The sequence below is a fragment of the Lygodium microphyllum genome, chromosome 25 (genome assembly GCF_053477565.2).
Source record: "Lygodium microphyllum isolate KBCC chromosome 25, Lygodium_microphyllum_v1.1.10, whole genome shotgun sequence".
Taxonomy (NCBI): Eukaryota; Viridiplantae; Streptophyta; class Polypodiopsida; order Schizaeales; family Lygodiaceae; genus Lygodium; species Lygodium microphyllum.
In genome coordinates, this window is record NC_141159.1 from 124531773 (window position 1) to 124544208 (window position 12436).

Sequence of the window (12436 nt, forward strand, 5' to 3'; positions counted from 1 at the left end):
TCTGAGTAGGCAGAGACAACCTGTCTTCGTTGACCAATGGCATAAAATTCATGAACTGTTTGTAATTAACCAAGACAGTGTGACTACATTTACTTCAGCTTCAGAATTCAATTTTCAATGATGCTCATTGCTTGCTTCAATCCTCCATACATCCAGCATGTATAGGTCAGTTCATATAGATGATAGAACCCCCAAGATGACCTGTATTGCTTCACTAATGCATAATGCTTGTCATTACTGTGTATGATAGTTTTCAACCACTAACATACTTCAGATCTGAGTGATTTCAGTGAGCAACTTCAGCTCAAGTGCATTACATTCAGTACATATGGCTTCTCGACATACATATTGGCTCCAGTGATGCTTCTGGGTATGTACCGTGCTTCAAGCTCATGCTAGACAAGTGTATATGCTTTGTAGTGGCTATATATAGCAGGCCACTGTTTATGAAAGACCTGTGATCTTTGTTTTCAGCTCATAAGTGAGCTCTCACATAAGCATTCACACCTTGTACTCTTCAAGTACTTTCCACTAGTCTCTATCAGGCATTTAGCCACTTCATATCACTTGCATATGATGTTTCCAGCCCACGAAGATGTTTGCTAAAATAGGCGTAGTTTGCACAGATCTGTCCTCTGCTCCAATAGCTCGATTTGATGGTGGTGATGATGATGGAGCACACACTAGTGCTTAATACCCCCTTCACAAGGCTCTAAACAAGCCACAAACTGTAGCTTGAGCCATAGAGTAGGCAATCACACAATGCCTACCTTCCATCACAATGACACCTTGTTTTATCTTTGAGAACCCTTGATCTTCCACTCCTGCAAGTCTTCTTGACTTCCTCCTGCTCCAGAGAGCTCAACCTGGCAATGCTTTGATACCATGTTCAAAGAAGAGAGAGAGAGACATGGAAACACCATATCCATGAGCCTTTACGCTCTCAAAGTTTTTTCTTCATATTCCACACTAAACTGAAAAGCACACAATACAATGTAAAGTAACCTAATCTTAGTGTTGACTAGACTGACTAACTCTAGTCAGGTCACCTAGTAACACAAACCCGACTTATTCACTGTAGTCACATGGAGACAGCACACACCTAGTTGTCACAGATGTCGGTTACACACCAAGACAAACTGACGGGTGGAGCTTGATTTCTAACATTCAATACCTAATGTAATTAAGAAATAATAAGTAGAAGAATAGCTATTCATTAAGGGATTTGGGAGCTACAAGGTCAAATGGCACATAACTAGTGACTTGAACACACTCAAGTGTATGCGAATATGTCAAAAGAAGCCAGTTCTAGATATCCCTACTTATATTTTATGCCTCTGATTGCACTGCTGAGCTTAGCAATTGAAATAGAGTCCCCCTCTAGGCATATCAAAGATTCACTCTTCAAGTCAGCTTTAGATATTCCTTTGGTGAATTCCCATATATGTACACTTTGTGCACTTTGTAGAATAATTAAAAGGCTCATTCATCTTTATATAGGGTTTTCTCATGAAGCTAAAACCCTTATCATCTAGAAAAGATACTAAAACAATGATTGAGCAAGTTTTATCTAAAATTGGGTTGCATGGAGGTAATAATGTTATTGAATTAGATCCTCCTTAGTCTAAGGATGGAAATTGTCTCTAAAAAGTCATCTATTGGTGGGGTGAAGGCTAGAAGATTCCTAGGCTTTCATGGAAACCTTGGCCAGATAAACCCTATAAATGGGGGCTCAACCATTAAATATAATCAATGGAAATCCCTACATTATGTAGTTAAGAATCATGCTAATGATGGAGGGCTTGGAATAGAAAGACAAAGTTCAAGAAACACTAAACAAAAATGATAAAAGCTTGGAGTAATTAACACTTCACTCACTATATGGTAATACATTAGTAATATTATGTTTCTTCGTTATCTAACTTATATAAAAATTTTAATTAATTATATTTATTTTTTAAATGTGTATTTTAAAAAACACTTGAAGAAGCTACTAGCCATGTCTAAGGATGAATAGGCCATTTGTCGTAGTGTTATTGATAGGCTTCAAAAGGCCTCTTTAACGTCCTTGCATTAGGGGAGATTTGAGGTCTCAAAAATGCCTTGTAAGCAATCTAGAGAGAGAAAAAATATTTTAGGAAATAAAATATTTTTTTATTTTTTTAAAAAATATATTTTGGTATGTAAATATATAAAAAATTGTTAATAAGTCATTGTCACAATATTCTCGTGGTCACATCAAACCTAGAAATCTAGGCCACCATAAAGGTGACAAAGATTGTCATAATCAATACCTTACTCATCCTCATTAAAGTGAAAAATAATATTCAATTTGAATTTTTTCCGATGTTTGATTACTTCCCTCCATTCTCACTCTCTTCTTTCTTTCCCATCCTTACTAGTTTATTCTTCATTTTCCTTCTTGTTTCTAATTTGCATACGTTTTCAATCCAATCTTCTAATCACATCCTTAGCTATGGATCAGTTATCCAATGATCTCTATAGCTCTAGTAAAAGGCCTCTCTATCATCTTCATATTGAGTTGGATAGTGAGTATGAACCAATAAGGAAGATAACAAAACCCATTACACAAAGTCTATGAAACATATACTCAGGTTTGAAGAAAAGAAGAATCTTGATCTTTGGTTAGATGGCAGGCTATATCCCAAAGATCCTAGAAAAAATAGCACTCCGCCTTTCTATAATAGCTCTTCATTGTTGAGGTTCGTCGGTGATAGTTATAATGGGTTTCTAGGCTATACACTTAACTTGGTTGCAGAAAAGGATATCCTCAAATTGGAGAACCATCTTTTATCAAAACATTACACCACAGCCTATACAAAAGCTAGCATGCTTGTTCAACCATTTAGTGTGCAATCAAAAAAGGAAATTTGGTGGCTAGTAGCAACCGAAGTGCCCAAGGAGACACATAATATTCTCTCTTCGATCTTCTAACATATTCCATATCTAGATATAATTGTTGAGATATCGAGCTCCACTCATAATATGCCAGGGTGACCGTTGTGCATTTATGTCACCGACTTGTCAGTTGCAGATGCGATTGGTACACCGCCCATGAATAATAGCTAGATGACAGCTATCCTTATCTACTCTAGTTCGTGGCTCAGTTAGTATGCCACCTTAGTTAGTTGAGTTTGGTTTGAGACCCATATATAGGGTTCTTCTATTTCTATGGACTTGAGTTCTTTTGGCTTACACAACTAAGAAGAGGAAAACTGTTTTCAGCCTCCATCTTTGTGTGTATTCCTCCATTTTGCAAGCAGGAAAGCTATAAGTGAGACTCCTTCCTTCTCTCCCACAATCTTGACATGCTCTGTTTTTTTTATTTGAGGCCATTTCGGGGCCTGTTTTGGAGGCAGAAGTTTTCTGCACGCACTTAGGAAAAGACCCTGTTTTATGCTGTGCGACCACTGTTCCATAGGTCGGTGAAAAGTTACTGTAGAAATTGCATTGTATGCCTGTGCGCAGAGACATTGGGAGTTACAAAATCATCCTTGTTGCTTGTTGATACAAAATTGTCACTAGGAAGTGATTGTGTGGTCAAATACCACTTCCGTCAGTTTTGCAGATTTGCCCTTGTGAGGCTGAAACTGTGTTCTTTGCAGTGACATAATTTTTTGTAGTGTTCTGTAATGGCGTCTGATTCTCTTTCACAGATTGTCACTGAAAAGCTTCACAAGAACAAGTTCCAAGTATGGAAGTTCAGAATGACGAATTTCCTTATGGAAAAAGGATATTGGGAATTCGTTGCAGGAAATGAAGAAGAACCAGTTCTTCCTGATGTTTCCAATCAACAGCAAATGCATGCATTTAAAGCATGGCATGAGAGAGCCAGGAAAGTTATGTACTGGCTGTCTATCAACATTTCAGACTCTATGATTATGCATATTCAAGATGCAAGTATGCCAAAGGAGGCATGGGATACTTTGTCAAAAATGTATAGCACAAATACGCAAGCCAGGAAAATGCAGCTCAAGCAAGAGTTGCACAATGTGCAAAGAGAAAGTATGAGCATCAATGACTACCACATGAAGGTAAAGAAGATTGCAGATGCACTTGCTTCCATTGGGTTGCCAGTGGAAGATGATAATTTAGTTTTTGTGGCCTTGTATGGTCTAGGAAAGGATTATGCACAGTTCCGAACATCCATTTGCATCCGTGAAAGATTTCCTAATTTTGAGGAGTTGATTGCTCTTCTAATTTTTGAGGAGCAGAGAAATGGTGGTGCATCTTCTTCAGGAGGAACTTCAAAAGAAGCTGTCTTCTACTCAAATGCTGGAAGAGGTAGAGGCAGAGGTAGAGGAGGCCGATCTCGAGGCCATGGTAGAAATCAGAATATGCAGCAAACTCAAGAAAACTAGTCCTTTGGAGGAGGATGTGGTAACTCTAGAGGCAGGGGGAGCCAAAGAGGCCGTGGTGGATGGCAAAGATGCCAAAATGCAAACAACAATGTTGAATGCTACTACTGTGGTAAAATGGGTCATATGGCTAAAGACTGCTATAAAAAGTAGAATGACATCATGAATGGAAAATTGCAATAAGGGAATTATGCATCTTTTAGCAGACACGGTGATGACAGAAATGAGCATTTTTTTATGGTGCAGCACATGACCAATTCTATGACAAGTGCAGAAGAAAGCAACGATGTGTGGTATGTTGACTCAGGTGCATCAAACCACATGATAGGTCATGCAGAATGGATGCAAGATACAAGGAAAATGGAAAAACCAGGATTTGTGGAGATTGGTGATGATACTGCACATCCTATTGTGCAGATTGGAAAAATTCCTTTGTCTATGCAAGATGGGAAAAAGAAATACCTGTTGGATATATTTCATGTCCCGAATATCACGAAGAACCTAGTTTCTGTTGGTCAAATGATTGAGCAGGGCTTGTAGGTCAGATTTAATTCTCATGGATGCTTTGTTGAGGATATGAAAAATAAAGGTCGGTTGATAGCAAAAGAAAAGAAGAAGGGCAGAATGTTTACATTGGATGCAGACATCCCTGAATTGAGTGCAGCAATGTTTGCACATGGGACCGGTGTAGTTGGAGATATTGATATCTGGCATAAACACATTGGTCATGTTAATGTACAACGACTTAAATCAATGCAAGCCTTAAATATTGTTGCAGGATTGCCTAAATTCAAGGTTGCAGAAATGCATAAGGTATGTGAAGCCTGTCAATTTGGAAAACAAGCAAGGAAACCATTTCCTAGACATGTTCAAGAGAGTAAGAAGCCATTGGAATTAATCCACTCTGATGTGTGGACTACTAAAGCTGCATCTCTTGGAGGCTGTCATTATTTTGTCACTTTTATTGATGACTATAGCAGAAAAGTTTGGGTGTATTTTATGAAAAAGAAAAGTGAAGTTTTTGGGCATTTCAAAACTCTTAAAGCTATGGTTGAAAAAGAAACAGGCCTGCAAATAAAATGCCTAAGGTCAGATGGAGGGGGAGAGTACCTCTCAAATGAGTTTGCCTTGCAAGAGCATGGCATAAAGCAGCAATATTCATGTAGTCATACCCCACAACAAAATGGAATTGCAGAAAGAAAAAACAGGCATATTGGAGAGGTATCTCGTGCCATGCTCAATGAAAAAGACATGCCAGATTTTTACTGGGATGAGGCAGTTGCTACAGCAGTCTACATAATGAACATGACTCCCACTGCAGCAATACATGGCATGACTCCAGAGGAGAGGTATACGGGTAGGAAACCAGATATTTCTCATTTGAAATTTTTTGGTTGCATTGCCTATGTTCATGTGCCAGATGAGTTGAGATCCAAGTTGGATCCAAAAGCTGAGAAGTGCATCTTTATTGGTTACTCGCTGTAGCAAAAAGCGTATAGATGCTATAACCCTTCTACTCGTAAGTTTATAGTGAGCAGAGATATTGTTTTTTATGAGATGAGTAGCTGGTATGAACCAGTAAATGCGATTGATAATGTAGATGCACAAATTGGTAATGCTACATAGAATTCACAGCAGCAGTCACAAGATATTAGTGGACCAGGAGCATCTTCTAGCAGTGGGTCACATTCTTCGCCATTGACAGGTAGATTGAGATCAGGAGAATCTTCTCAAAGCAATGTAGATAGTGGTATGCAGGTATCACCAAAAGGAAAAGAGAGGGTAGATCAGCCCATGTTTGACTTGAATGTTGGTCACTCTTATGTGGATGGTGAATCCAGTGGCTCAGAACAGAGCATTGATGATGAGTTGGGTATTCCTTCTATTGTTACACCTGGAGTAAGGAAGACCAGGGATGTTTTGAGAGCACCTGGGAGTGAACCTACTTTGCGCAGGTCTACCAGAGCTAGGTATCCTGTGGATAGGCTGAAATATGATGGATTTACAGCCATTCACTATGCCTATATGGTCAAAGTGATACAGGAACCAGAACCCACTTCTTTTGAGCAAGCCATGGGAAAGAAAAATGGGAGAAATCCATGGATGAAGAAATGGATGCCTTGGAAGCAAATGTTACATGGGAATTGGTACCTTTGCCTAAAGATAAGAATGCAATAGATTGTAAGTGGGTTTATAAGGTGAAGCACAATGCAGATGGTTCTGTGAATAGATACAAGGCAAGATTAGTAGTCAAGGGGTATGCACAAACATATGGCATTGATTATGAAGAAACATTCAGTCCGGTTGCAAGGATGGCAACCGTAAGAGCAGTCATTGCTATGGCTGCATCAAAGGGATGGTCTTTACATCATATGGATGTAAAGAATGCCTTCTTGCATTGTGATTTGCAAGAAGAGGTCTATATGGAGCAGCCATCAGGTTATGTGCATGCTGTTCATCCTGAGTTTGTTTGCAGGTTGAAGAAAGCCTTGTATGGCTTGAAGCAAGCACCTAGAGCATGGTCTGACAAGATAGGACAGTATCTTGTCACTATTGGCTTTCAGATTTCCAAGGCAGATTTCTCACTTTATGTGAGAAAAAGAGAGAAATGTATTATACTGCTTGTCATTTATGTTGATGATTTGATTATCATAGGTGATAGTGATGAAGATATCCTTCATGTGAAAATGCTATTGAAGCAGAAGTTTGAGATGAAGGATTTGGGAGAGCTACGTTATTTCTTGGGCATTGAGGTGATTAGATCACCAAGTGGGATATAGCTCTTGTAGAGGCAGTATGGATTGGACATGCTGTCCAAATATGGGATGACAGGATGTAAGCCTATTTTAGTTCCTTTGGAGCAGAATGTGAAGTTGAGCGCAACTGCAGGTGAGCTTCTCGAAGACCCTACTATGTACAGACGCATAGTAGGAAGTTTGATTTATATGACTATTACTAGGCCAGATTTGAGCTATGTTGTTGGATTGATAAGTCAATTTATGCAGGCTCCAAGGAAACCACATTTGGATGCGGCTAGATGTATACTCAGGTATGTGAAGTCCACATTGCAGTATGGACTATTTTATGAGACTGGGGTTCAGATACAGTTGCATGGAGACACTGATGCTAATTGGGCTAGTAGTATTTCTGATAGACGATCTACCAGTGGATATGTGTTCTCTTTTGGGAGTGCTGCAGTCACTTGGAGCAGCAAGAAACGACCTACAAATGCCTTGTCGAGCACAGAGGCTGAGTACAAGTGTGCAGCAATGGCTACATGTGAGGTAGCTTGGTTGCATAAGCTACTTTATGATATGCATCAGTCCTACAAATGGGCCAGATGTCATTTATTGTCACAACATGAGTAGTATACACTTGGCAAATAACCCAATCTATCATGCTAGAACAAAGCACATTGAGATGCATTATCACTATGTGCAGAAGAGGGTTTTACTAGGTCTTATTGATCTAGTTTATGTCAGCACAGAGGATCAGGTAGCTGACATATTCACGAAGGCATTGGGCATAGGGAAGCTACGCAAGTTCAGAGACCTGCTTGGTGTGTAGGAATTGGGATTGAGCTCGAGGGGGAGTGTTGAGATATCGAGCTCCACTCATGATATGCTAGGGTGACCGTTGTGCATTTATGTCACGGACTTGTCAGTTTTGCAGATACGGTTGGTACACCGCCCATGAATAATAGCTAGATGACAACTATCCTTATCTACTCTAGTTCGTGGCTCAGTTAGTATGCCACCTTAGTTAGTTGAGTTTGGTTTGAGACCCATATATAGGGTTCTTCTATTTCTATGTACTTGAGTTCTTTTGGCTTACACAACTAAGAAGAGGAAAATTGTTTTCAGCCTCCACCTTTGTGTGTATTCCTCCATTGTGCAAGCAGGAAAGCTACAAGTGAGACTCCTTCCTTCTCTCCCACAATCTTGACAATAATTTCCAAGAAAACAAGCAACAAGAAGCCATATATGGAAGAAGTTGGAAAATTCAATATTAATTAACACTTTAGTGTTGATCTCAAGACTCTAAAGTGTATGTTCAATTGTGATACTAAGGTATCCGTATAATTTCCTTATCAATTTTGCATGAAAACAAACAATTCTTCTAAGGCCGTAGATAATGTTGCCTGGAAGGGAGGATCACTAGCTAGCAATAGAGAGCCACCACCAAATAAGTCACATCTTAACAAGATTTAGAAATCAATATTTTCAATTAATATTGAGAATGTTCATTTTTGCACTTTTCATTGCCTCATGTACATATTTGATAAGTTATTGAAGTTGCATATTGATTATGTATACACAATGAAGCCTCCCTTCAGACGTGAAGCAGCTATTAAGAGAAAGTCTAGGAGAGCTATTAAATTCATTAGGTGTACATGGAGGCAAGGTAAATATTAAAAAGGATCAGAAAACATCATGCCTAACCTATGACATAGCACATTAAATAATAATGAGTGGAATAAATGTGAGGAGATTCTTGAGAAATATGACTAGCAAGCTATCAAAGTTGAAGGGGGAGAGCTGTGGAAAGATTTATGCAAATACAATATAGATTTGGAAAGACACTATAGTCTCGAGGATGCCTAGCATTCTTTTGATAAGCTAGTGTATATAATGCTAAAACATTAATAGATCACTCCACTCAAGTTGAATTTTAGAAAGTGGTGAATGATTTTACAAAGCTAGTTGTTAATGCATGGGGAGAAACCAACATCACCCTCTACATGGGACATCTTCAACTCTACTATTGTATGTTTTTCAATATTTGGATCCATTGACGCTCCAAATTTAATGTCAATGCTCCATACCTTTGTAGCATATATTATATGATCATCAATCATACTTTTTGGAGAAATATGGATCATTGGAAATGTGGAGTACCCAAGGTATCAAAAAGTCTCAGTACAAGCTTGTGGTGCATATTTCAAGAACAATTGTCATAGAGGTGGTCGCTCAAGAAAAGCTACCTTTTAGAAATGTTTGATTGGTTTTTTTAATGTATCTTTAGTCACTCCATCACATTGGAGGCTGATAAGGCTACTACATTGGCTAAATCTTTTGGAAACAAATCCATGTGCATACTATGGAAAAGTGATGAAACATATTTGTAGTAAATACACATGTAACATGGTGCATGACAAGGTCAAAATGGGCATGCATGTAAAACTACATGTGAAACTCAAATCCAATACTAGATTTCATAATAAATAGAGCTCATTTAGTTCATTTCCTATTTCATATTTCTATTGTTGTCTTCTTTTCTTCCACTACTAGGCCAAGGCCAAAGACAAGTTTTCACTTTTTCACCATGGGAAGGCAAAGAGATCCCCAATTTTATCCTACATATGAGATGTCTCTAGCAACAACATAAACTCATCATCTCCATGCCCTTTTCTCCCTCGTCCATCCAAAGGCTCAAAGTTCCTCCATCAATAAAGAGCTTGGAGACTTTAAAAAGATCTTGTAAGCAAGAAGAGTCTTTTGAGAGGAAGAAGCCAACAAGGATGTGGAAGCTAATAACAATGAGCCCAAGAACAATGAAGGTGATGCCCCTACGGATGAAGAAGGTGGAAACAATGATGATGACGGTAACATTGATGATAAAATCCATATGCCCCATGACAAAATAGAATGGCCGGAGGCTAGTTGAGATGCAACCAAAGGACACTCAAGAGGTGGTAAGGGGCCCATGTGGCATCCCAACTCTCTCTCTCTCTCTCTCTCTCTCTCTCTCCCCTCTCTTAGTCTCTCTCCCTCTCTATTTCTAGTTCTATTTCTACTTATCTCTCTCTCTCCCTTCATCTTTCTCTCTCTCTCTCTCTCTCTCTCTCTCTCTCTCTCTCTCTCTCTCTCTGTTTCTCTCCCTCTCTCCTGTTCTCTCTCTATTTATATATATATATATCTCTCAATTTCTCTCTCCATCTTCATCTCCTTTCCCCCCTCTCTTTCCCTCCCTCTCTCTCACAAGCATAATGCATTAAAAAAATAAAGAAAAAAGAAAATAAAAACATAACTCTATTTTTCTATCTTTCTCTCTCCATCTCCGTCTCCTTTCCCCTCTCTATTTGTCCTCCTCCCTCTCTTAAGCATCATAATGCATAAAGAAAACCAAATGAAGAGAGGTAAAGACCTAACTCAAAGCTTGAAGAAGCACTCATTCACGGTCTTGTTCTTCTTCTCTTTCACGACCTTTCTCCTCCTTTTCTTCTTCTCCACTTCTGCAGTCATCTTCTCCTTCTTTAGGGATACCTCTCTCTCTCTCTCTCTCTCTCTCTCAACCTCCCTTACTTTCATTCACGTTATCTTACTCTTTCTTTCTTCCTTCATGCTCATTCACAATAATGAAACTAACGTGGTCTACATCGGATGCCTTTCTTTCCATTGTATGTCATCGCTATTACAGTCAATATTAGCCTTAGTCTATCAGGGTCCATATATAACCATTGCTATTATTGTTGGTATTAGCTTCTGTATCACCATTTCTATTAGCAACCATGTATAGTGATAGAAATAGTAATGCATATAGCAATATAAAATAGTGATGCCAAAAAAAAAGCTGCAACCTTCTATTGCTATGTCCCCATTCCCTTTTGTGCATGTGCACAATGATGTGTTTTGGTCTCAAATTTGCATTAACATCTTTTCAATGAGATATGTAGGAGATATTTGGACCTTATCTTATTATTTTTACAAGTGTATTTCTAGATACTTCAGTGTTTTTCATCAAATATTGTTGCATCTTCATCATCTTTTGTTGAGTCCACTATTATGCAGATTATTTCCTTGGCCCTTCCTTTGCATGATCTATCTAACTCGGTCCCTACTTCTCTAAGTCTCCCAATGATGTAGAATTGATCATGATGCTCTATCAAATTAGGTGCCAAACAAGGGTTCAAAGCGCCTTCCCTCCAAGCTCTCAAAGGGGGCAATGGATGCTTTGTCCAAGATGAGCCTAGTGTCTCAAGATACTCTATAGAAAATGGACCTATAGCTGAAATTATCTTAGTATAAATGTTCTCTCACAAGGAGTTAGATGGAGTCTACATGACACCTCCTTTAGTTGAGGCAATTGTAACATCAGGTGGAGAAACTATTACAATAGGTAGAAGTGTAGTCCAACATGATTTTTATTATTCATGATGGCTAGAGTCAGTTGTGGGAAGTGACAAGGTTTGTCAAGGCTTTGGCATTCGACCATGTCCTTTACAATATTTCTTCTCTTCAAGTTTGAGTTCAAATTCATGCTGTTATGGAGTATCATCTATATAATTATCATCACTTTATGGCCTTTTTAGCCTAGCATTTTGGTCCACCCCTATTTCATTGCTAGCCTTCTACTCTTGCTCCAGCTTTTACTCCTCAAAATCAACAGGAACTTCTATGTACCCACTTGATTGATCTAGCTGTAGCTCTAATGCTAAGTTGTACACTCCAACCTACTCCAACTATGCTTGTTCCTATTGTCATTGCTCCAAATGAACCTACTCTCTAGATGATTCTAGTGATTTGGATAATAACTAGTCATTGTGACTTTTTGTTCCTCATGTATGCCATGTGTTGGATATTAGATAACTTGAAGGTTCAAGTAGTTGGATTGAGGGATAAGTCATGTATTTAAGGGATGCGTCTATTCAAATCCATCAAGTATGCTTATTGGCACTCAATTGTAACTACATCATGTGTATGTTCAATTAATGGAATAATAATGATGATTCTATCCATCTACTAAACACTAAATTAAATTTACTAACCTACTAGTCAAATTATCTCATTGATTATTTTAATTACTCCAAACACAATCATTACTTTAATCAAGTTATTTCAACTAATATTATTAGATTTGTCATTATTTGAATTGCAACTTTAACTACTTCATAACGATTACTGTTTCAATTAGTCTAATTAAATTAGTTAGATAAGTCAATATAGTATAAGCAAACTAATCATTACTCTAATTGGTTCTCTAAGCTTAGAGACGTCACTAAGAAATATCTATGTATAGTATGAGAGATCAATGGAAGGAGTTTATTAAACAAAGAA